The 24,561-nt window shown below is 43.7% G+C and overlaps 1 protein-coding gene across 3 annotated transcripts in view; it reads left to right on the plus strand.

The window, feature by feature from the left end:
- The window catches only part of ADAMTS18 (ADAM metallopeptidase with thrombospondin type 1 motif 18), a 476,216-nt gene that overhangs the window by 68,713 nt on the left and 382,942 nt on the right, over window positions 1-24,561 (plus strand). Inside the window, exons 2-3 of one of the 3 annotated variants that reach the window (XM_084959538.1) lie at window positions 20,358-20,714; window positions 22,316-22,431. The exons of 1 other annotated variant lie outside the window; for it this stretch is intronic. The gene's annotated coding sequence lies outside the window, so the exon portion shown is untranslated. The remainder of the gene's footprint in view (window positions 1-20,357; window positions 20,715-22,315; window positions 22,432-24,561) is intronic. One more of the 3 variants, XM_084959544.1, reaches the window with a different exon arrangement.

Consider the following 24,561-nt stretch of genomic DNA (forward strand, 5'->3'; position numbering starts at 1 on the left):
GGAACTCCATATGCCGCGGGAGCGGCCCAAGAAAAGGCAAAAAGACAAAAAAAAAAGAAAAAAAAAAAAAGAAAACTGTCAGCCAATTTCTTTGATGAGTATAGACGCAAAAATTTTCAGCAAAATTTTAGCCAACCAAATCCAACAACATATCAAAAAGATCATACACCATGACCAGGTGGGATTCATCCCAGGTTCACAAGGATGGTTCAACATATGCAAATCAATCAACGTCATACACCACATTAACAAAAGAAAAGTCAAAAACCATATGATCATCTCAATAGATGCCGAAAAAGCATTTGACAAAGTCCAACATCCACTTATGATAAAAACTCTCACCAAAGTGGATATAGAGGGAACATTCGTGAACATAATCAAAGCCATTTATGATAAACTCACAGGAAATATAATACTCAATGGAGAAAAATCGAAAGTCTTCCCACTCAAATCTGGAACAAGACAGGGATGCCCACTCTCACCACTGCTATTCAACGTAGTATTGGAAGTCCTAGCCACAGCAGTCAGACAAACCAAAGAAATAAAAGGCATCCAAATAGGAAGAGATGAAACTCACTGTATGCAGATGACATGATACTATACATTGAAAACCCTAAGGACTCAACAAATTCAGCAAAGTAGCAGGATATAACATTAACATTCAGAAACCAGTTGCATTTCTGTATACTAACAATGAAATATTAGAAAAAGAATATAGAAATACAATACCTTTTAAAATTGCACCCCAAAAAATCAAATACCTGGGAATACACCTGACCAAGGAGATAAAGGACTTATATGCTGAGAACTATAAAATATTAGTCAAGGAAATTAAAGAAGATGTAAAGAAATGGAAAGATATTCCATATTCCTGGATTGGAAAAATCAATATTTTAAAAATGGCCATACTACTCAAAGCAATCTACAGATTCAATGCAATCCCTATCAAATTACCCATGACATTTTTCACAGAACTAGAACAAACAATCCAAAAATTTATATGGAACCACAAAAGTCCCGGAATTGCCAAAGCAATTATGAGAAACAACAACCAAGCAGGAGGCATAACTCTTCCAGACTTCAAGCAATATTACACAGCCATAGTCATCAAAACAGTATGGTACTGGTACCAAAACAGACAGACAGTCCAATGGAACAGAATAGAGAACCCAGAAATAATATGGTCAATTCACCTTTGACAAAGGAGGCAAGAACATAAAATGGGAAAAACAAAGTCTATTCAGCAAGCATTGCTGGGAAACCTGGACAGCTGCATGCAAATCAATGAAACTAGAACACACCCTCACGCCATGCACAAAAATAAACTCCAAATGGCTGAAAGACTTAAACATAAGACAAGACACCATCCAACTCCTGGAAGAGAACATAGGCAAAACATTCTCTGACATCAACCTTATGAATATTTTCTCAGGTCAGTCTCCCAAAGCAACAGAAATAAAAGCAAACATAAACCAATGGGACCTAATAAACTGACGAGCTTTTGCACAGCAAAGGATACCCAAAAGAAAACAAAAAGACAACTTACAGGATGGGAGAAAATAGTTTCAAAGGATGCAACTGTCAAGGGCTTAATCTCTAGAATATACAAGCAACTTCTACAACTCGACAGCAAAAAAGCTAACAACCCAATTGAAAGATGGGCAAAAGACCTGAATAGACATTTCTCCAAGGAAGATATACAGATGACCAACAAGCACATGAAACAATGCTCAACATCGCTGATTATTAGAGAAATGCAAATCAAAACTACCATGAGATACCACCTCACGCCAGTCAGAATGGCTGTCATTAATAAGTCCACAAATAACAAGTGCTGGAGGGGCTGTGGAGAAAAGGGAACTTTCCTGTGCTGTTGGTGGGAATGTAAGCTGGTACAGCCACTATGGAGAACAGTATGGAGATACCTTAGAAATCTATACATAGAACTACCCTGTGACCCAGCAATCCCACTATTGGGCATATATCCGGACAAAACTTTCCTTAAGAAAGACATATGCACCCGCATGTTCATTGCAGCACTATTCACAATAGCCAAGACCTGGAAACAACCCAAATGTCCATGGACAGATGATTGGATTAAGAAGATGTGGTATATTTACACAATGGAATGTTACTCAGCCATAAAAAAGAACAACATAATGCCATTTGCAGCAACATGGATGGAGCTAGAGACTCTCATACTGAGTGAAATAGGTCAGAAAGAGAAAGACAAATACCATATGATATTACTGATATCTGGAATCTAATATACAGCACCAATGAACCTGTCCACAGAAAAGAAAATCATGGAGTTCCCGTCGTGGCGCAGTGGTTAACGAATCCGACTAGGAACCATGAGGTTGCGGGTTCGGTCCCTGCCCTTGCTCAGTGGGTTAACGATCCGGCGTTGCCGTGAGCTGTGGTGTAGGTTGCAGACGCGGCTCGGATCCCGCGTTGCTGTGGCTCTGGCGTAGACCGGTGGCTACAGCTCCGATTCAACCCCTAGCCTGGGAACCTCCATATGCCGCGGGAGTGGCCCAAGAAATAGCAACAACCACAACAACAACAACAAAAAGACAAAAGACAAAAAAAAAAAAAAAAGACAAAAAAAAAAAAAGAAAATCATGGACTTGTGATTGCCTGGGGGGAGGGGGAAGGGGAGGGAGGGGGAGGGATTGGGAGCTTGGGGATAATGGATGCAAACTATTGCTCTTGGAATGGATTTACAATGAGATCCTGCTGTGTAGCACTGAGAACTATGTCTAGATACTTACATCGCAACAGGACAATGGGAGGAAAAATTATGTATACATGTATGTGTAACTGGGTCCCCATGCTGTACAGTGGGAAAAAAAAATGTGTGCCTGGCTGCAGGCCCCTCCCCCTTTACCTTTAGGACTTAGATCTGGATATTTCCCCTTTCCTCTTTGGGGCAGTATTTCAGAGTATTTCAGAGCTACTGAAATACTGCCTCCTGTTTCAGAGCTACTGAAATACTGCCTCCAGGGCTGCAGTTAGTGGGCAGAACCAAAGATGTGGTCAGCGTTGAGAACAGCCACTCCCAAGGGTGGGCCAGGGGGCCCTGAGGGAACTCAGGGAGGCCCTTCAAAGGAGTGCTTTCAGTAAGCCCACCTTTAGGTCTTTCTATAGAAATGGGTTTTCTATAAATCTTCTGTAAATCTGGATATCTGTAGATCTTTTGTTCCTACCACCTCAGCTTTGTTGCAAAAACCGATAAATCCTAGCTTCCTCTCTTGCCTTCTAGGAGTGGTTTCTCTTTCTGGGGCCACCTAAGATGCTGTCTTCTGGGGTGATTCCACCCCAAATAAAACTTAACTCTCAACTTTCAGGTCGTAGTGTTTAGTCAACATCATATTCCAACTCCTACTCCCAGATTATAACTGGGGGCCCACATGCTCCAGTTGGTATTTAGCAAGATTGCAATGTCAAGGAGTTCCCTGGTGGCTCAGGGGGTTAAGGACCTGACATTGTCACTGCTGCGGCTCTGGTTACTACTGTGGCTCAGGTTCCATCCCTGGCCCAGGAACTTCAGCATGCAATGGGTGCCCCACCCCTGCACCCCCAAAAAGGACAATTTCAAGAGTGTTATTTCAGGATAGGCCAGAGTGTAGTGCTATAGAAATTTTGAGGAGAAATACAATTTGGGATTCACCTAAGATAATTCCTTCACCACACCACTGGAGAAATTGAAACCCTCCCCTTGGCTTTTCTCTTTGCAAGGCAAAGTGGCTGATTTAAGCTTGGATTGTTGCCGCATCCACTTCAAAGACCAATCACTTTTAAAAAACCACCCCCCCCCCTCAGGCTTCTTTGGTTTGCAAATCTTGTTTGATTTTAATAACTGACCTTTTGGTCCTTCCACACTTTAAATTCCATGTTATATTTTAAATTACCCAATAAAGAGGCATCCACCCTTGACCCAGTAGGAGCAGAATCTCTTACAGCTCATTCATTCTCTCTCTCTCTTTCTCTCTCTCCTCCCTCCTTCCCTCCACCTTGACCTCTCTCTCTGTGGCCCCAGGTGTGCCATGTAGTTTCCAGGACCTGTAAGTCATAAACGTCTTTTTATCCCGAAGTTTCCTGATGGTCATGGCTGAAGTTGTCATGCTTTCATAATAAGAACCACCAGGGCCCGTCCAGCCACAACATTGGTTGTTGATAGGCTGAGACCAGGTGAAGTGACTCCCAGATCCACGCTGGGGCCCAGCATACTGACTCCCAGCCCAGAGTATTTCTCATGCTGTCATCTCTCAGCACACAGGCCCTGGTCTGCTCCGCGTCTTCATCTGCCTGATGCTGCTAAATCTGGACCATCTTCTTTCTCTCCCTTGTTTAGTTCTAACAGGGAAGGAACCAGGGTGTGTTGTGCAAGCCTGCCCTCTGCTGGGCAATGCACATATTGACGCAAAGGGAAGTGCAGGTGATGTCTATGCTCAAAGCAAGCCAGACATCACCCAGAGAGATGCTTTCTCTGAGACAATCCTTGGGTATCTTGGGGTGTCTGTAGGCATGGTTCCTGGGAATCTAGTGCCAGAATGGAAAGTGTAGTGGTTAAAAAATTTTTTTATTATAGTAGATACTGTAGATATTACATTGTAGATATTGTTATTAAGAGTTTTCTTGTGGCACAATGGATTTATGGATCCAGTATCGTCGTTGCAGTGGCTCGAGTCGCTGCTGTGGTGCAGGTGTGATCCCTGGTCTAGGAACTTCCACATGTCTGGGGAGGAGCCAAAAATATTGCTATTATCAGAAGAAGACAAAGGAGAAGGAGAGGAAGATAGTAGAAGGAAGGGGAGAAAGGCATAGTTATAGCTGTTTTAGGTACCATTGATGATTTGCAATTCTTGCAATGTTGTGTAACAGTCAATTTTGTTAATTAAATGAATGTTACTCTTATGTAGATAAACCAAACTTTAGGTTTGGTTCTCAGATTCTCTAGTTGGAGAAGTGACTTAAAAATATTAATTCTTTTCCTTCGTATTTTGAAAAGTAATACATTCTCATCACAGAAAAATTTGGGAAGTGCAGAAAAGCACCAAAGGTAAGAAAGTTGGCCACTTAACATTAACTATGCTAAACCATCAGGGCTTTTACATTTTATAAAATTCTGATCGTTGAATCACTCTCTTTTGCTGCTTACTTTGCTTGCTTTTTATCATGACCCTTATTTGTTAACATTAAAAATCAAGTTTTAGAGGAATATTTAAAGATGGCATAGTATCCATTTATATGAGCCCATAGTATTAAAGTTAAGCAGAATTCCATGTTTTGGGCCGTTGGGTGATTCCAAAATACACTGCAGGATAATGACTATTGTATAGAACCTTCCAGTGACTAAATCTTTGTTTTCTTTCTTTCTTTGTTTCTTTCTCTCTCTCAATATTTATTATTATTATTTTTTAAAATAGTTATTTTCCCAATACACATACATGTACACATTCTATTTTTGCACATTATCATGTTCCATCATAAGACATAGTTCCAAGTGCTACACAGCAGGATCTCATTCTTTAAATTGTTTTTTTTTTTTTTTGCTTTACTCAATGTTGTTGCTGACATTTAAGTTCTTGCCAGTTCTTCTTTCATTTTTTAAGGTTTTATTGAAGTAAAGTCAATTTACAATGTTGTGATCATTTCTTCTGGTCAACAGAGTGATTCAGTTATACATACACACAATCCATTCTCATTCAGATTCCCCTCTTGGGCAGATTATCACAGAATATTGGGTAGAGTTCTCTGTGCAATACAGCAGGTCCCCATTGGCCAGTCATTCCACATACCTCGGTGTAAAATCTTTGCATACATATTTAATACTTTTATTGGGAGTAACCCTTTTGGCAGTGGAGTTTCTAGGTTAAAAAAAAGTATCATCTGACGGTCTCATTGTGGCACAGCGGAAATGAATCTGGCTACTAAACATGATGATGCCGGTTCGATCCCTGGCCTTGCTCAGTGGGTTAAGGATCTGGCGTTGCTCTGAGCTGTACTATAGGCTGGCACCTACAGCTCCAATTTGACTCCTAGCTTGGGAACTTCCATATGCCACAGGTTCAGCCCTAAAAAGCAAAAAAAAAAAAGTACAGTCAGGAGTTCCCTGGTGGCTCAGCTGGTTAAGAATCTGGCGTTGTTATTGCTGTGGCTTGGGTCACTGTTGTGGTGTGGGTTTGATCCTTGGCTCAGAAACTTGCTGCATGCCAGGGGCACAGCCAAAAAAAGAAAAAGAAAGTACAACCAGAGTCTGTGAGGATAATTTTCTTAGAACCATCCATGATTTAATTCTCAGAATCAGGTCACAAACTGGAATCTCAAAAACAGTGAAAGTTACAGCAAAGGCTAGCATCTAAACCCCAAAATCTGGACCTCCCCCTAACTTCCTTGAATCTTTCTCTTGGTCCACTCATCCTAGACTCCTGCCATCCCTTCCTCTCCCTTCGCAGAGATTTCTGAACCCCCAGGAAGCAGGAGCCAGCCTGGCCCATGGACCCAGCAGTGTGCTGGTAGATGGCTAACCACGGGCACTCCAGTGGGTCAGGAATGCACCACTTTATAGCATTTTTCAATTTCTGTGGAGAAACAGTCCCACTGTGACCAATTTTGTTGTTGTTGTTGATGGTGTTTTTTTTGTTTTGTTTTGTTTTGTTTTTGGCTTTTTGGCTTTTTGGCGCTGCACTGGCAGAATATGGACGTTCCCAGGCTAGGGGTCAAATCGGAGCTGCAGCTGCCAGCCTACACCACAGCCACATAAGATCTGAGCACGTCTGTGACCTATACCACAGCTCACAGCAACGCCAGATCCTTAACCACTGAGTGAAGATCGAACGCACATTCTCATGGATCCTAGTCGGATTCGTTTCCACTGCGCCACAAGGGGAACTCCCACCATATTTTGCTTTACTCAATGTTGTTGCTGACATTTAAGTTCTTGCCAGTTCTTCTTTCATTTTTTAAAGTTTTATTGAAGTAAAGTCGATTTACAATGCTGTGATCATTTCTTCTGGTCAACAGAGTGATTCAGTTATACATACACACAATCCATTCTCATTCAGATTCCCTTCTTGGAAGGGAAGCTCCCAACACGGCATCCTTGATGTGGAGTTGGGAAGAGAAGTCCACAATGGGCTCTGGGCTCGGAAGAGCTGGAAGGAGCTTGCCCCAGCACACCACTGTGGGCGTCAGTGCATTGTCTACACAGCCACCTACCCCCACTTCCTTCCCCAGGGGAGCTCTGAGTCCAAGGATATGCTTGATTCCTCTTTAAGTTGTGATTTCAGGCGCCCCGGAAGTCACCCCCCACACCCCGTCTGCCTCCTCCGCCCAATCGTTTCCACCTTGCAGTAGAGACTCTATGCTTTAAGGAAGTACACACTTCCTTTTTATGATGACTGGTAAATACCAGGCAAAGATCTCATTGTGCTCATGACTGAAATCTGCTTATCCTACGATGAAAATGACTCAGGTTCTTTCCTGCTCAGACTGTGGGACACAAAATAGAGTGTCAGATGTCAGACGCACCCTTTTGCATCAGCTACCTCACTGTGCAAATGAAAAAATTAAAATACGGAGAGGTCCCTTAGCATGTGTGATTACACTTCAGTTACATTTTGCAACTATTTCCTGAGCACCCCTGTACGTGTAAGGGTTCATACTGGGCGCAGAGATGGACACAGAGCTGGCTGATACAAAGTGTCAGATACTGAGTGTTTCCAGGTGCCAATTTACATATATTATGTGAATGATTACATACATTATCTCTGAACAATTTACATATATTATCTCTGTAGTTCAGTCCTCATCATCAGCCTACACAGAAGGTTGTTTCCATTTTGATTCCATAAAAAAAAGGATATAGGAGTTCCCATCGTGGCTCAGCAGTTAACGAACCTGACTAGCATCCTTGAGAACCTGGGTTCGATCCCTGGCCTCACTCAGTGGGTTAAGGATCCGGCGTTGCCATGAGCTGTGGTGTAGGTCACAGACACGGCTTGGATCTCGCGTTGCTGTGGCTGTGGTGGAGGCCAGGGCACCAGCTCTGACTGGACCCCTAGCTTGGGAACCCCCATGTGCCATGGGCGTGGCCCTAAAAAGACTAAAAAGATATTAGGGCCACATCCATCTCACCGATGACCAGCTCCGGGCTTTTCTTCTGGGTCACTCTGTACTATTCTGCTGGGGCTGCCATGTTTAAGGTACTATGACGAAGTAGCTCAAATAACAGAAATTTGTGTTCTCACAGTTCTGTGGCTAGAAGCCCCAAATCAAGGTCCAGCAGAGTCTGTCTGTGGTGAAGACTTTCTTTCTGGCTTGCAGATGGTCATCGTCTGACTGTGTTTTCCCTTGAGATCTTGGGTCTTTCTCTTTATATAAGGACGTTGATCCGCTCAGATCAGGGCTCCGCCCTATGACTTCATGTAACCTCAATTACCTCCTAAAGACCCTTTCTTCAAATACAGTCCCACTGGCCATTCGGGGCTTCACCACACAAATTTTAGGGAGAGACAATTCAGTCCATAGCCCTTACCCCAACATGCTTCTTTCCCTTCAGTTGTTCCAAGTAAAAATTAGGGATGCATAATGGAATACTACTCAGCCATAAAAAAGAATGAAATAATAACCTCTTGTAGCAACATGGATGAACATAGAGATTATCATTCTAAGTGAAGTAAATCAGACAGAAAAGAAAAATATCATATGTGATCACTCATATGTGGAAGCTAATAAAGTGATACAAATGAACTTATTTACAAAAGCGAAATAGACTCATAGTCGTGGAAAACAAAGTTACAGTTACCAAAGGGAAGAGTGGTGGTGGGTGGGGAGAGAGATAAATTAGGAGTTTGGGATTAACACCATACTACTGTGTATGCAATGGCTAAACAACAAGGCCCTACTGTATAGCACAGAGAACTCTATTCCATACCTTGGTACAGCTGATGCGACAGATGTCTGATAATAGTTTCCCAGTTAATTCGGCTTGTGTTAAATATTCCCAAGTTTTCATTTAATGACTCGGTGTCCATTAGAATACCAGGTAACAGAAATTCCAACTCAGGAGGCTTAAACCACAAGGAGAATTTACTGGCTTGCAAATTTCCAAGTCCTCAGGTATGTTGGGTTTTAGGAAGTTCCAAGCCACTGACTCATCATCATTACTGATCAACTTTTATCTTGCCGTGTTCGTTTCTAGGTCACATTGGCTGTTAATCTGATGTCTTCATTCTAAGGGGTAATATTCTTTGAGAACCCAAGACAATGGCCAACATCCACTGACACTTCTTCCTCCAACACCTCTTCCCCTCATCTTCCTTCACATTCCTTCATCTCATTCAGTCACACACCCGACTCTGAAATAATTATTGTGGACACAGGGGTGCACACATTTGATTGATTTGAGCCATTCCCAAACCTAACCTCAAGGCTGGGAAAGAGATTTCTGTTCAGAAGGAGGGAGAATAATGGGGAAGCTTCCAAACTATCTGCTGCAGTCTTCAAGCCTGACCAGAAAGCGAACCCACGGGCCAAAAACATGTTTCCTATTATCTATGTATGTGTTGTCAACAACTTGTATTGGTAAAGGCTTAGACAGAATGGGAAGATGCCTTGTCTAACACGAGCATCTGTGGTCAGCGTCTGGAGGGGGTGCCCTGAGCCTGCTGGGGTGTCATCACTTTCTCGGTTATGATGGGGCAGCAAGGGTCTACAGGGTGGCTTTGGAGTGTGACTGCTGCCAGGTGTTTGAGGAGCCTTCCTTTTTAATTGAAGCAGTGTTGGAAGTCACCAGATCTTTTCTTTCTAAATCCGCAAGCATCTGAAGTCTTCCACGGATATAATTCTGGTGAGGGTGGAAAGAAGAGATTTGTGGTCATTTTGTACAATAATTAGAATAAACATTTATTTAGTGTTTTATGCAGCTGACATTTATGGATTTTATAAGCAAACAGAACGTGGTGACGGCCGAGGCCTGAGTTTAAGATGCAATTTTCTCAAACCACATTCCATTATCCGATGATCTCCATTTGCTTATGCCTTCCGGATCCAGATGGTGCTTTTGACCCTCTGCTCTGAATCGGACGCAGAGATAACTGTCCCTCCATACGGGTCCTTCCTTTTTTCAACAGCCGTAGTGGAATAAACAATAGCAGAATGAAGAGCCTCCTGTGTCCGTCTCCTTTAGGATGGCACACGACCACAAAACTAAGTTCTGTTCCATGGGATGTAGCCGAAGTGGCATTCTAAAAGGAAGGGTCTGTGATTTTTCTCCTCTTTCCTCCTTCTTTCCGGCCGGAATGTGGACACAAAGGCTGGAGCTGGAGTTGCCATCTTGGATCAGAAGGTGAGAACTTTGTGCTGAGGTTGGTGGGGCCCCTAGACAGAAAGGGATGGGTTCTTGGTGAGGCGGGATCATCATCCTATCCTGGAGCTGGCTGTGTTTCTATGAAAGAGAAGTAAACTCTCATATGCAAGCCCTTCCAATGGTGGTTTTGCTGTCAGTTGTCTCTCAATGTCATAGACATGATAGCTAATGGTTAGAAGGGTTCCTGGCACCCCATGAGCGTCTGTAATTGAACCTTGAAAGTCTGGCTGCAAGGGCCCCAGCCCTTGATCTCCACACCATCTTGAGCAAATAATAAATGCCACCCAGCAGACTCTGTTGGAAGAACCGTGGAGAAGGAGATCAGGTCTAGCAGACAGCACTGAGGAAGTTCTTAGATGGTAGCTTCTTGCAAAAATTGCTTCTGTGGAATCTCATGCAAATAATCTGAACCATGTGGATTAGATTGCCGTGAAAATAGACACAGGAGTTTAAAAGTTGAGAGTAAGGCGTGTGGCCAAGTGCACAGTGTGTTTCTTTGCGCTTGGAAGGTTGGCTCATTGGCCTGACATGTCATATGGCCCCGGAACATGGAGGTTCATCTATTTCTAATTAATTGGGTTTTGCGGTGCTTTTGGAAGATCTTTGGCCAAGTGACAGATGAGGAGGGAGCCACAGCCAGGACCTTCTCTCTCTTAAGCTCCCGAAAGGCAGATGTGTCTTCAGTGTTTCCAAATCTAATTTATTGTTGTAACCTGAGCAACTTACTTTCTTGTCAGTAGAGTATTTTTCTTGTTTCTCTTCCAGGATTTCATATTTGAAAATCTCTTCTGAGCTTTTCTAAGCTGGGGCAAGCCATCTTGAATCAGATAATACGGAAAGGGTTCATGTTCACATTCAAGGCAGCAGAGGCCTAGGAAAGTTTTATCCTGCCCCTTCCTGGGCTTTGTAAGTTTGTTTTTTCAGTCACTCAGTCACTCAGTTATTCATAAGGAAGCATTTGCTAAATTCTGACTATTAATAATGTGACTTTGGACAAGTTGTTTCCCATAGCTTATCTCTAAATTTTTTTAACAACAAATCTCAGATTAAAAGTGTACATACTAGGAGAATGAGAAAGATACTTGTAGTTATCATTACTGTCAAAGGCTTGTGCTAGGCAAAGACAGAATTAGCATAGAGTTAGAAAATAGAGGACAAATATGCCATCATCTCTCAACCTTGACAGATATGGATAATCATTTATTCAAATGTCAAAAAATGTTTATTCAATACCTATTATTTGCCATAAACTATGTTGGATACCACACATCAAAGAGTTAAGTTGATACTTGATTCCAGTTTCAAGTAATACAAATCAAAGTCGTTAAAAATGCAGATTCTGATTCAGCAAGTCTGGGGTTGGGGCTGAGACTCTGCATTTGTACAAAGCTCCCTGTTTCTGCTGAGGCTGGTAGCCCCAGACCACACTTGGAATAGGAAGGATCTACATCTTTCTAATAAGCAATTATCATGTCTAAAAGAGGATTCCCTCAGGATGTTATTTTTTGATTCACTTGGGTATGTATGTGGTTTTTTGATTTTTAAAAATAGAATTTATTTCTTAGAGCAGAATTCAATTCATAGCAAAATGGAGCAGAAAGTGCAGACAGACAGTCCTTAAATATCCCCTGCCCCCAACTTGCAGTCTTCTCCTTATCATCATCCCCACAAGCGTGGTGGTACCTATGTTGCAAGCCGTGAACCTATAATCACACATCATTAGCATTCAAAGTCCATAGTTTACCTTAAGGTTCATTCTTGGTGTTGCATATTCTTTGACTCTGGACAAACATATAATGATGTGTATCCATCATTAGAGTATCATTCAGAATAGTTTCGCAACAATAAAGATCCTCTATACTGTGTTTATTCATTCTTTCCTTCCCCCAACCGCTGGCAACCGCTTATCTTTTTACCATCTCCATAGTTCTGCCTTTTCCATAATGTCATATAGTTGGAATCGCAGTGTGTGGCATATTCTGACTGACTTCTTTCACTGATTAATGTACACTGAAGTGTCCTCTGTGTCTTTTCAAGGTTTGATAGCTCATTTCTTTTTAGCACTGAGTACTGTTCTATTGCCTGGATGGACCACAGTTTATTAATCCATTCACCTGCAGAAGGACCTCTTGGTCATTTCCAGGTTTGGGCAATTAGGAATAGATGTGCAATAAACATTAGAATGGAGGGTTTTGTGTGGATGTACGTTTTTGACTCTTTGGGGTAAATACCAAGGAGCAGGGTTGCTTGATCAGATGGCACAGTATGCATAGTTTTGTAAGAAATTACCCATCTATCTTCCAAAGCAGCTGTACTCTTTTGCATTCCCACCAGCAACGAATGCGCGTTCCTGTGGCTCCACATGCTCACCAACATTTTCTGTCTTCAGTGTTCTGATTTTGGACATTCTAATAGGTATATAGTGGCTTCTTATCACTTTAATTTGCAATTTTTTTTTTTTTTTTTTTTTTGCTTTTTAGGGCTGCACTGGTGGCAGATGGAGGTTCCCAGGCTAGGGGTCAAATCAGAGCTACAGCTGGCGGCCTACACCACAGCCACAGCAACGAGGGATCCGAGCCGCGTCTTCGACCTACACCACAGCTCGTGGCAACGCCGGTCCATCAGGCGAGGCCAGGGATGGAACCCCCATCCTCGTGGATCCTAGTCGGGTTCGTTAACCACTGAGCCACAAAGGGAACTCCAATTTGCAATTCTTTAATGACGTGGAGTTTTTCACTTTCATATAGTTATTTACCATTTGTATATATGTGGTGAGGCATCTGTTTAGGTCTTGTGCCCATTTTTATCAGGCTGTTCATTTTCTTACTGTCGAGTTTTGAATACTTTGTATATTTTGGATAACAGTCCTTTATCAGATGTGTCTTTTGCAAATACTTTCTCCCCAGCCTGTGGCTTGAGTACTCATTCTCTCCAGAGTTGATAGCAGAGGCTTTTAATTTTAACAAAGTAACAGCTTATCAGTGGTTTCTTGCATGGATCATGCCTTTGGTGTCATATCTGACAAGTCATCACTGTACCCAAGGTCATCTAGACTTTGTTATCTTCCAGGAATTTTATCATTTTGTGTGCTCCATTTTGGATTTATTTTTGTGAAGGGTATAGATCTAGCTTTTTTTTTTTTTTTTTTGGCCCTATGGAAATGTTTTCCAATACCATTTATTGAAAAGCCTACGTCTGCACTAATGTATTGACCTTGCTCCTTTTGAAGATCAGCTGACTATACTTTTGGGCTTATGTGCATTTATTTATTGTCTTTTTTTTAGGGAAACACCCATGGCATATGGAGGTTCCCAGGCTAGGGGTCGAATCCAGCTGTAACTGCCAGCATAAGCCATAGCATCAGCCAGATCCTTAACCCACTGAGTGAGGCCAAGGATCGAACCTGTGTCCTCATGGATGCTAGTCAGAGTCGTTGCCACTGAGCCACTACCAGAACTCATGCCCTTATTTATTTTTAATGTGCTATATGAGGTTGCTGGAGGAGAAAGAACACTTAACCTGTCTGGCGCCATCCACCTTGTCCATGGAGAAAACCCTGGTGCTGCCTTTACTCAGATTCTGTCCGTCTTACTTTTTGATGTTAAAGCATCGTACTTTTATGAGTTTCAAGTGATTTTCCAGTGATTTCAGATGACATGTAATTTCTAGTTGGCAATCTTTTTTTTCCCCTTTCTTTTTAGTACTGATGCCGTTTTTGACCGTAAAATTAAAAAGCTACCTCTTCCAAATGGTCCTTGGGCTTCCTGCTCTGAATGATTTACTTCTTAATGAAAGGGTCCACTAGGGGGAGAAGTTGAGTAGCGTTAGAAAACCCCGGTTAGCCAGAAGTGGTTTTTTTTTCCCCTAGAAAATCAACTCTCCCATAAACAAAAGATCGCTCGCGAAATCAAACACCCCTACGCCAGACGTGTCCCAGAGTTTTCCTGCGGCGCGTCTCAACGGATGCTGCGCAGAAGCGTGGCGGGGCGTCGGGGAAGGGTTGATGCATCCATCAGACGCGCAGCGGCGCAGAGAGGAGCGAGTCGGAGCGCAGAAGTCCAAGTGTTTCCAAACACCGGGGGCTGAGAGTGTTTATTCATAACGAGGGAGCCAAACTCTCGGATTGTTTAGAATCAGGAGTTGTATAGGAGGTCATGCTGGGCTCGCAAGGACTTGCAAGGATGCCGCACACACCGCGGGCTGTTCTCAGCACCAATTAGGGGCAGAAACCCTACAGGTGCCGGGAAACCTCCTGGGCAGGAAAAGCGTGTCCTGCGCCTCTGGCTTGGTACCTGTCCAAAGACTAGGCACATTGTCTCACTTTCGGCTTTTAGCTGCAAGTTTTATTTTTAGTGGTGCTCTGAGTATATACCGCCTAAGAGTATTTGTCATAGTGCTGGAAATTCCACCACGGATGAGTGGTATTTAAGAACCCCTGACCCAAGATGGCCTTTTTTTTTTTTTGTAGATTCCTTTCCCAATTCTTTACATGGCTCTATGCCACATTTCTTTAGTTGCCTTTAAAAGGAGTCAATTTTTTAATTAAAAAAAATTTTTTTTTAAGTTTTTGGTTATACCCACAGCACGCGGATGTTCCCAGGCCAGGGACTGGACTAGTGCGGCAGCAACCACCCAAGCTGCTGCAGTGAAAATGAGGGATCTTTAACCTGCTGCACCATAAGAGAATTCCCTGGAGTCAATTTTTTATAAATACATTTACTAAAAATAAATAAAATAAATTTATTTTTAAAAGAGGTGTATAGCTATTACAAGTGGAAAAAAAGTCCCACTTGCCAGTGATAGAGCGCACGTGTAAAGATAAATTCAGCAAATACACAGCGATCTTACCTAGACTGAAACTGTGTTTTCATCAAGATTTGAAGCCTATTAACAAGGGGATTAAACAAGGGGATTAGCAAGAGCTGGAAAGAGGTGTTGAAGATGGTTTAGGCCCCATGTGAGATTTTTCTTTTCCTTGACAAAATATTCAAGAGGCCTGAGAGGGAACAGCTTCCCCCGATGTGAGTCAATAATTTCATGCCTTGTCTGTGCACAGCTAGACGTGCTGTGATCCACCTAAAAATACCACCTCCCATACCCCCAGCAGATCCCTCTAACAGTTTGGGAAATACAACTTTAAATCAAAGTGATGAGAGCATCACTTGCTAGAAAGATCACCCTCTGTTGGCCTAGACGTGAAAAGCTATTCAATTTCTCCAAGAAGCGGGAAGCTGCAGATCTACCCCCAAACCTGTCTGCGCTGTTGTTAAAGATAACAGATAAATGAGAATTGAAGAACAGCTCCACCACCTGGCTCACAGGCTGCATTTGTTTATTTTACCGTCTCAAAATAAAAATAATTGATCAGTTTCCTGGACCTCTGTGTCCTTTATTTTTCCCACATCCCCCATTCATCTTGCTACAAAGATGCAATTTTTGCAATCTTTTCTCTAATGTGTTTCCCCAGTGATGCTGCCTTCGTCTAAAGCCTCATCTGCTGTTGCCTGGACTTGAGAGTGCATTCTTGTGTCTGTCTCTCCATCCTTCAATCCATCATCAACGTAAAAATGACCCTGCAATAATGGTGCGCATTAATTAATATTATTATTATTTTTTTTTTTACTGCAGCCTTCCGCCGCTTAAAAGATTCCTCAGTAAAATGCCCAAAGCAGCACCATTTGTAAGTGGTGGAACTGGGATCCAAGTTCATTTGCCCAGTTTCAAAGGCCACAGTTTTATGACCAGATCGGTGTTCAAAGTATAAAGTTCAAAATACAAAAAGGTACTTTGCAGGCTTTCAGAACCCAGATATAGCCAACATTTCCTGAGACTAAAGATGGCTACTCATGCAACCAATGAGTATTTATTAAGCATGAAATAAGTTGGGACTCTTTTTGTTGAAGTGATAGAAATATACCCAACTGGGTTCAAATACTCCCTGTCATCATGTATTAGCTGTACACTGTGTATGTATAACTGAAAAATTTGGGAGATAGGGAGGGCTTCTGGCCTGGCTGAATTTAGGAGCTAGGTCCCAAGGATTCAGGCACTGGCTCTCTACCTCTCAGCCCTGCTTGCATCCTTCCCAAGAAGCTCGTCTCCTAGGGATGACATGATGCCTGGGGAAGTTCACCAACTCCAGCAAGAGACCTTGGTTATGCTTGGCAAAGTTTTAGGACTGAATCTAATTGGCCCAGGTGGGGTCATGTAATCAGGAACCAATAGTTTGTGCCAGGGGAATGGTTTATGCCGACTGGCCCAGTCTAGACCATGTGCCCACATCTGGAAGGAGGAGTGACTTTTTAAACTCTGCAACAAATGGACCCAGGCTGGAGGAGAGTAGTTTCCTAGGGGAAAATTGAGATGCTGTTATCAGGGAGGAATGGGGAAAAGAGGGGAACAGAGCCTTGGCAAGCCAAGCAGCAGAAGCCACTACACCTGCTCTGCATTTGTGATTGCTTGTATGTTGTGTGAGATGCCGAGGCATTTAAAGTATATTCATATCTCAAAGAATGGGTAATCATGTGGCAGATAACAAGAAACAGTGGGAGAACAAGGAGGGAAATTATCAGAGTTCCCTTGTGGCTCGGTGGGTTAAGGATCTGGCATTGTTACTACTGTGGCTCAGGTTCGATCCCTGGCTCAGCAACGCCTGTGTGCCATGAGCATAGCCAAAACAAACAAATAAATAAATAAATGGCATTATCTCTATTTTATAGTTCACAATTAACTGTGAAACCAGGTGAAATAGGAACTCAAAAAGGGAGGAATTATTTGTGGGAAGTAGGGTAAAATCAGTAGACATTCTGGAGCAGGAGGGTCCTGAAGGGTGGGCAGAAAAGATAGTCAGTCGCCTCAGGAAAGATGCTGGCCCCCCCTGACTGTCTCCGCTGGTGTTGCATCCATGAATGTGTTTCATTATGTGACAAGAGGGCACTTTGCAGGTGAAATATGGCCACTAATCATCTGATCATCAGTAGCGGGGCACTTCTCAGGCACTGGGGTCTAGAAACCTCTCACTCCACCTCTTCCCTGAAAATTCCCCGTAAAAGGGGTGTAGATGAAAAGAAATTAGTGGCATATCTGGTTCAAACGAGTAGGCAGTATGGTGTTTGTGCCCCTTCCAGGTGTAAGAGGAAGGAGTATGTATTCTGGATCCTAAAATATTGGAATTTCTTAGACACCGAGAAGCGAGATGGGAAACCCCTGAAACTGTGGTTTGAATAGGCACCAGCTTCGGGATCATCTGGGTGTTTAATAAAAACTGCAGAATCCTTTTGAATCGGGAGCCCAGTGGAACAATTGAAGGTACCCTTTCCAGATTACACTTGCCTTTGATAAGGACTGGCTTGCCAATCATTGGAACCGAATCTTACGAGTGGAGGACTGGGTGGACTATTAGAAATATAAAAATTTGGGCTTCTATTCCATAAATAGCCCTTTTGCGCTTTGCTTCAGACTTCCCTTCTCCTTACTTACTTGCCTTGATAGCGATTGCATGTTTCAAAGTCTGCAGATGGGCCACTGGAAGGGTTAGAGATGAGATTGGTGTGTGGCAGAGTTATTCAAAGTAGATAGATGATGGGGTTGGTGAAAAAAAATTTGAATTCTTAAGCCCTACTTCTGCATTTTACAATAAAAGTTGTGAGTTTGTGGTTCATGGATAATTTTAGGGTGTTTGCAGAGCTTCTGGGGGCCAGGCTTCAAACTCCATGTTAATACATATATGAATTTTCTATGGACGTCTCCATGGCCTTCTTATTATCTCAAGGTGGTTTCTGATCCTGAGAAATAGCCGAAAAACAAAAACAAACAACAACAAAAAACCCACCACCTTGGAGACTTGTCCCCCGCCCCTTCGGAGAAAGTTCTAGGCACAAAGATTCTTTGGAAGGACTTGGACAAAGTCTGCTTCCCGTTTCATCTTTTAGCGAATTGGAACTGTAAAAAGCCCCAGCCGCTTGCCTAGCACCTTGCCTGTGTCTTGGGATTATGGAAATATGAAAGGAATTTGTTTTGCTGAGTAATTTCGAGTAACTTGAGCTGTGTATTTGGGGAAAAAGAGAAAAACCTCTCAAGCAGTCCTGTGCCCTATGTCAGAGACAACACTTCTGCAAAAAAAAAACCCCCCAAAACCAAAACCAACCCAGATGCCCCCTGAAATTGCAATTACTGTTACTCTCAGGACAACGGGTGGTATGCCTGATTTTAGAAAGCCAGACTCATCAAATGGGTGATCTTTAATAGAAGTCTTTGTTGAACAATAGTTTCTGCCCCAGACTGTGATCACAGCTGTTTTATTTTAGCTAATGCAGCAATGCAAACAATTAAATCCATATTCCTCTGTGGCTGTTTATTTTCACGAAGTAGTCCTCAGTGCATTGTCATGAAAGAATTCTTTGAGACTTACAAAGTTAAAACAGCAGGCAGACTTCTTTTTTTTTTTTTTTTTCCTTCGAAAATAGCCGCATCTGCTTCTACAAGTTGTCTTTTCTTTGTTGACGTCGCTTAAGGATGTCAGCATTTAGATTCGAGGAGTTGAATTCCATTGGGAGAAACGAGATTTATTATTCAGAGTCTCTAGAGTATGTTTCATGGTAAATCATAGTCTAGAATACAGAGGAGGACCTGTTTCTTTTAGCAGCAGAATAATTTGGATAATAGAGCTCATGATGAAATCTGATATTGTTATAAAATGAGATGATTATTTCCTGGTTGTAACACTATCTGTGAATAAAAGAGTGGATGTCTTTGTTGACTCCCTCCCCTTTCCTTATGATTATATATTGTATACTTGTTTTAGTCACTGCTTTGACTGTGTGTCCAGAGCGGTGAACAAGAAAGATGGACGTAATTCTTGACCTTCTTCCATTTATAGCATTTCTGGAAAGACAAACAAGGAGCCAGCAAATAAATGAATGGGAGAACTGGAGATTGTGGTGTGTGCCACGAAGGAAATAAAATAAGAAATACGGATGAATTGGGAAGGGAGGTTCCTTTCATTTAGAAAACACGGCCACGGAAGCCCCCTCTGCAGAATGAATATTTAGGCTGAGGCTTAAAGGAAAGATGATTCTTAGAGGGCGGATAAAGGACAGGATCATTTATTCATATGAACAGGTGAAGAGCATCACAGGCAGAGGGAATGGGCCATGTGAGGCCTTGAGATGGGCGAGAGCTTGGTGTGTTTGCAGAACTGCAGGGGAATGACGTGGCTGGAACCCAGTGAGGGAGATGCGTGTGGAGGGAAAATGATTATTTCTGCTCTTGCCTTCCTGAAACGTGATGACGCTGTTGGGTCTGCAGGGACGTTGCTGTCGTTTCTTCCATCTCGCTTGCCCCTGCCTGGGAATAAGGTGTGCCTTTGTCCGTAAGACCTGGGATGAGCTGTTCTGAGATATTGGTGCTTGGGGTGTTATGAATGAACGTTTGTGGTCCCCCCCCACCATTCAAATCTGCAATACTATGCTGTTTGGAGGTGGGGCCTTTGGAAGGTATTATGTCATAAAGAGTGGAGCCCCATGAATGGTGTGAATGTTCTTAAAAAAAGTGACAGGAGAGAGGTGCTCCCCCCCCCCCACCCCCGATCATGTGAAGATACAGTCAGATGCTGAGTGGTCTATAAGCAAGAAGCGAGTCCTCGCCAAGCACCCGTCTAGGCTGGCGCCCTGACTTCAGACTTCCAGCCATCAGAACTGTGGGAAGTAAATGTCAGTTGTTTCAGCCACCCAGTCTGGTGTTGTTGTAGCAGTCCGAGTTGCCTAAAATACAGGAGGGAAGATTTCCAGGAGGTGTCTGATGGCTCAGCAGGTTAAGGACCTGGCATTGTCACCACCGAGGCTTGGGTCGCTGCGATGGCGTGGGTTCCGTCCCTTGCCTGGGAACTTCCACATGCTGTGGGCATGGCCAGAAAGAAAAACAAAAGTTCTGGGGTGCTTTAACAAGGAAGCAAATCGAGTGAGTGTTTGTTTCTGTCTAGCAGGATGGAGCCCAGCAGCCAACCTGCAGTGTTCATAGACTCAGCAGCCAACCAAGACACTGAGGAAATTTCTCCAGTTCTTTGGGCTCAGCGGGAGCCCAACCCAGGGAAACCTGACAGCGTGCTATGCTCTATGACTTCTGTATTGATTTCCTATTTTGCTTACTGTTAAAAAGAAAGCAAAATGACCTAACTCTGTGAGCCAGCCTCCGTGTGCCAGCAGGAACATATCGAAGGTTCCCACTCGCTCCCTGCTTCCCAAGACTTGAGCTCAGAAATAAAGGGGTGATCCTGGCTGGTGATGACAGCAGGAATCAGGGAGAAGAAGGACAGGAGAGAAAAGAGTATAAAGTTTGTCAGGTCAGTTTCCCGCCTGTTTGTCGCATGAATAGGTTATTATTTAATACATGTGGTTTTTCAAGATGATCTAAAAATATTGAGATTGGACTTCATCCTGCTCATTCACTCATCTTCACCGAGCGTCACTGAGGCATAGGCAAAGCCCTGGGACAGATGGCTTTGGAGATAGTAGTGTGATTTATACACGCTCACCTCCAGGAGCTTGAACATGCTAGGAAGAGTCATCAAGTCCATAACTGAGGGCTTTGCTCGTTCAAAGCAGGGGCAGCATCCCCCTTGATTCTAGAGGGAGGAAGCTGGAATGGTTTTCTGCAGGAGGAGAAATCCACACCAACCTTTGCGTTATTGATGACATTTGGGCCACAGGTAGGAGAGCAGGAAGCAATCTCAGGCACAGAGAACGTCACCGTAGACGTTTGCAACAGAGGTACCGTTTTTTGGAGCAGTTACTATGAACTAGATCCTCCAAAAGACATTGCCAGGAAGTTATTTTAGTTCCATGTGTGATGAAGGCACCTGACCTTCAATGAGGGCATGTGACATGTTCCAGTTTCCCCGAACAGTAAGTGGCCACCCTGGGATTCAGACGCAGGTGGTTCCGTAGGTAATGGGGTCAATGTGATGGGAACTGAGATTGAGGGCGATCATTGGCTGTGTGATGAAAGAGAAGAAACGGATGCAGAGGAGTCTGTGGAAATGGCCCAGGCAAGGGTGAGGAACAAAAGACCTGCCCAGTAGAAGAGAGGGGAGGTTCACAAGAATCCCTAGAACTTTCTCCGAGACTGTATCACACAGGATTGAATGGATCCATCACACGTTTCACTCTCTCATGATTTCAGCCAAGTTGGCGGAGGCCCAGCCTGGCCACTTTGGCAAACCCTGTCCCGCCCGGGACTCAGAGTACTTGGGTGTTGTCAGCACTGTTTGGGATGTCTGAACTCTCCAGTTCCTCTGGAGCGTGGAGGAGCAGTAAGTGATTAAGAGGAAGGTGATGAAGTCAGATTTCTTGGGTTCAAAGAAAGCAATTGATATAGGATTTATTTTTTTTACATGTAAATTATTTCTTCATTTATTTATTTATTGGCTGCACCTGCAGCATATGGAAGTTCCCAGGATTCGAAGCTGAGCCACAGCTGTGACCTACAACGCCATGGCTGCTACAACCGCCAGACCCTGCCCCACTGCTCTGGGCTGGGGATGGAACCCCAGCCTCTGCAGTGACCCCAAGCCACTGCAGGCAGATCCTTAACCCACTGCACCACAGAAGGAACTTCCTGATATGGGAGTGAAATGAAATAGCATGTGCAAAAGGCTTAGAACCCTTTCTGGCACAGAATAAACACTCACTGGATGCTAGGATTGACTAATATTGCTACTATTTTTACTCCTTTATTTGGGTTTTTATTTCTGTGTTTTCCACTTCTAGACCTTGGGAAACTCAGATGTGCCTCTTGCTCATGTCACAAGCCACACGCTTCTTCATTCACCCACCGAGAGAAGTTCCAGGATGGATAGTCTGGGTGTGGAGAGAAAGGACGATGGACAGTGGTCAAGGAGAAATTCCTTTTCTGATTCGTGTTATTTCTCTTGCACCATCTCAGGAATATGTATAGGCTGGTAATTCAATTCTAGAGGGAACTGGAATATTAAAGAAGAACCTTCATGTTGCGGCTCCATCCGACTCGAGTCTTCCAGTGGCAACGAGCAGCTCTGCCGGGTAAGTCTTATGCAATAAGCAAGACCCTGCTAAAGAAAAGGGAGTATTTCCTCTGCCCGACCCTCCTCCCTGGCGGTAGTAGCTCCGTGGCGGTTATGGAGGAAACGCTTCGATCCGATTCACGGTGTTGAACGGCTGTAGGATTGATATATGTTCCCCCGCACCAGGCACGTCATACTTGTTGACTCTCATTAGCCTTTTTATTTATGTAGAATTAGGGCCATCGACCCCGCAAATAAATCACGGCAATCCCAAGAAGGCTGGCGTCAAGAAAATATGCTGAATGACTTAAAGTGCAGCGTTGCAGGTTGAGGAAGGGGGTTCTACTTGGCGGTTCTCAGAGAAAGCTAAATGTAAGAGGGGAGCCAAAATAGCAGACTGAGGCATATATTTAGAACTTGGGGAGGAGAAATCCAGGCGGAGGGAAGAGCAAGTACAATGACTATGGGCCTGTAGCCACAACAGTCTCGACACATTTGAGGAACCGGGAGGAATCCTGCTTGTGTGTAGTAGGCAAAGGCGGGCAGGCTGTGAGGGGGTAGAGAAACCTCAAGATCCAGGGTTTATAGGACTCAGATACCCATGGTTTCATCTGGAATACAGTTGAAGCTGTAGAACCTTTTTTTTTTTTTTTCCTGAAATCAAGACTGTAAGGTAGTATGACATATTAATTTTAATCACTCTCGGAGTTCCCTGGTGGCCTAGCAGTTAAGGGCCTGGCACTGTCACTGCTGTGGCTCAGGTTACTGCTGTGGCTCCATCCCTGGCCTGGGAGCTTCCATATGTCATAGGCGCAGCCAAAGAAAAATTACTCTGGGATCTGGTGGAGAGTAGATTGTAGAGGACAAAAGCAGAGGTGGAGGTCCGTGAGGGGAAGCTGTGCTGTCAGGCTGCAGGTTAGTGTGCATGCTCCATGGATTTTTGTAAAAATGCTATATAACTCACTCCTCCTTGGGTGCTTGAGTTGAAGACGATGATGGATTACTCTGAAGTTAATTGAAAATGAGTCACTGCTACCACTGGAGAGTTACAGACGCTTCTTGAGTTTTCTAGAAATGGTTTCAGATTTCTGACAGTATGCTGGCAGTGTCGTCAGCCTTTAGACCTGCATGAGGACATGGAAGCTGCTTTGCAGCTTGGCTTGTGCACCCTTAGAGCAAAGACAGCGCAGCCGTTGAGCACGGTGATGGAAAGAAGAAGGCTGGTCTCTCTTTTTTTTTTTCTTTTTGCCATGTCCTCCCCTGGCATATGGAGATTCCCAGGCTATGGGTTGAATCAGAGCTGTAGCCGCCAGCCTATGCCAGAGCCACAGCAACTCGGGATCCGAGCTGCGTCTGCGACCTACACCACAGCTCACGGCAACGCCAGATCCTTAACCCACTGAGCAAGGCCAGGGATCGAACCCGCAACCTCATGATTCCTAGTCGGATTCGTTAACCACTGAGCCACGATGGAACCCCAGAAGGCTGGTCTCTTAAAGGAAGGAATCTTCTGTCTGTTGAAGGCCATTTATGAAAAGAATTACTAACCCAGAGGTAGTAGAACACAGTTGAAGAGGGGGTGGGAACTTGGAGAAATGAAAGCAATTCCTTAGGTGTCATGGTTACCAGCAGGCGTTGAACCAGGGGCTGGGGGAAGCGAGGACAGCAGAGCACAGACTTCTTCAGGGTGGCTGGATCCATCTTTGCACAAGACTCAAGTCATGGCCATAACCTACCTCAAGGAGCCAACTCAGCATCAGACAGCCTCAGCTAATTTGGAAGCCCTTGACACTCTTAAGAGCAATTGCAAGCCAGTTTGGCCAAGGGAAAGTTGACTGCCAGTGGTGAAGTCATTTTGCAGAATTTTCCTTGCTTCCCCAAATCCTACAGCTAAAGGAAATCAGTGAAATTTAAGCAGTAGATTGGACTCCCAGAGTGAAACTCCTAAGGTAGAAAATGAACACCAACTTACAGAACCTTAGCCCTTTTCAGAAACCCACGGAATTAATGAAACCCAGCTTCTCTCCCTAGCTGACCCCAGTTTTCCTTTCCTCATTCCAGGCCTGGGGCTGAGAATCAGGTTTTTAAAAGTGTATCTGAGCCTGCTTTGGAGACACTTCATTCTGATTGCCTACAGGCAAAGGAGCTC

The sequence above is a fragment of the Sus scrofa genome, chromosome 6 (assembly GCF_054392235.1).
Source record: "Sus scrofa isolate SSC_HxYL_T2T_F1_AM1 chromosome 6, Sscrofa_HxYL_maternal_Yorkshire_Landrace_v2.0, whole genome shotgun sequence".
Lineage (NCBI taxonomy): Eukaryota > Metazoa > Chordata > Mammalia > Artiodactyla > Suidae > Sus > Sus scrofa.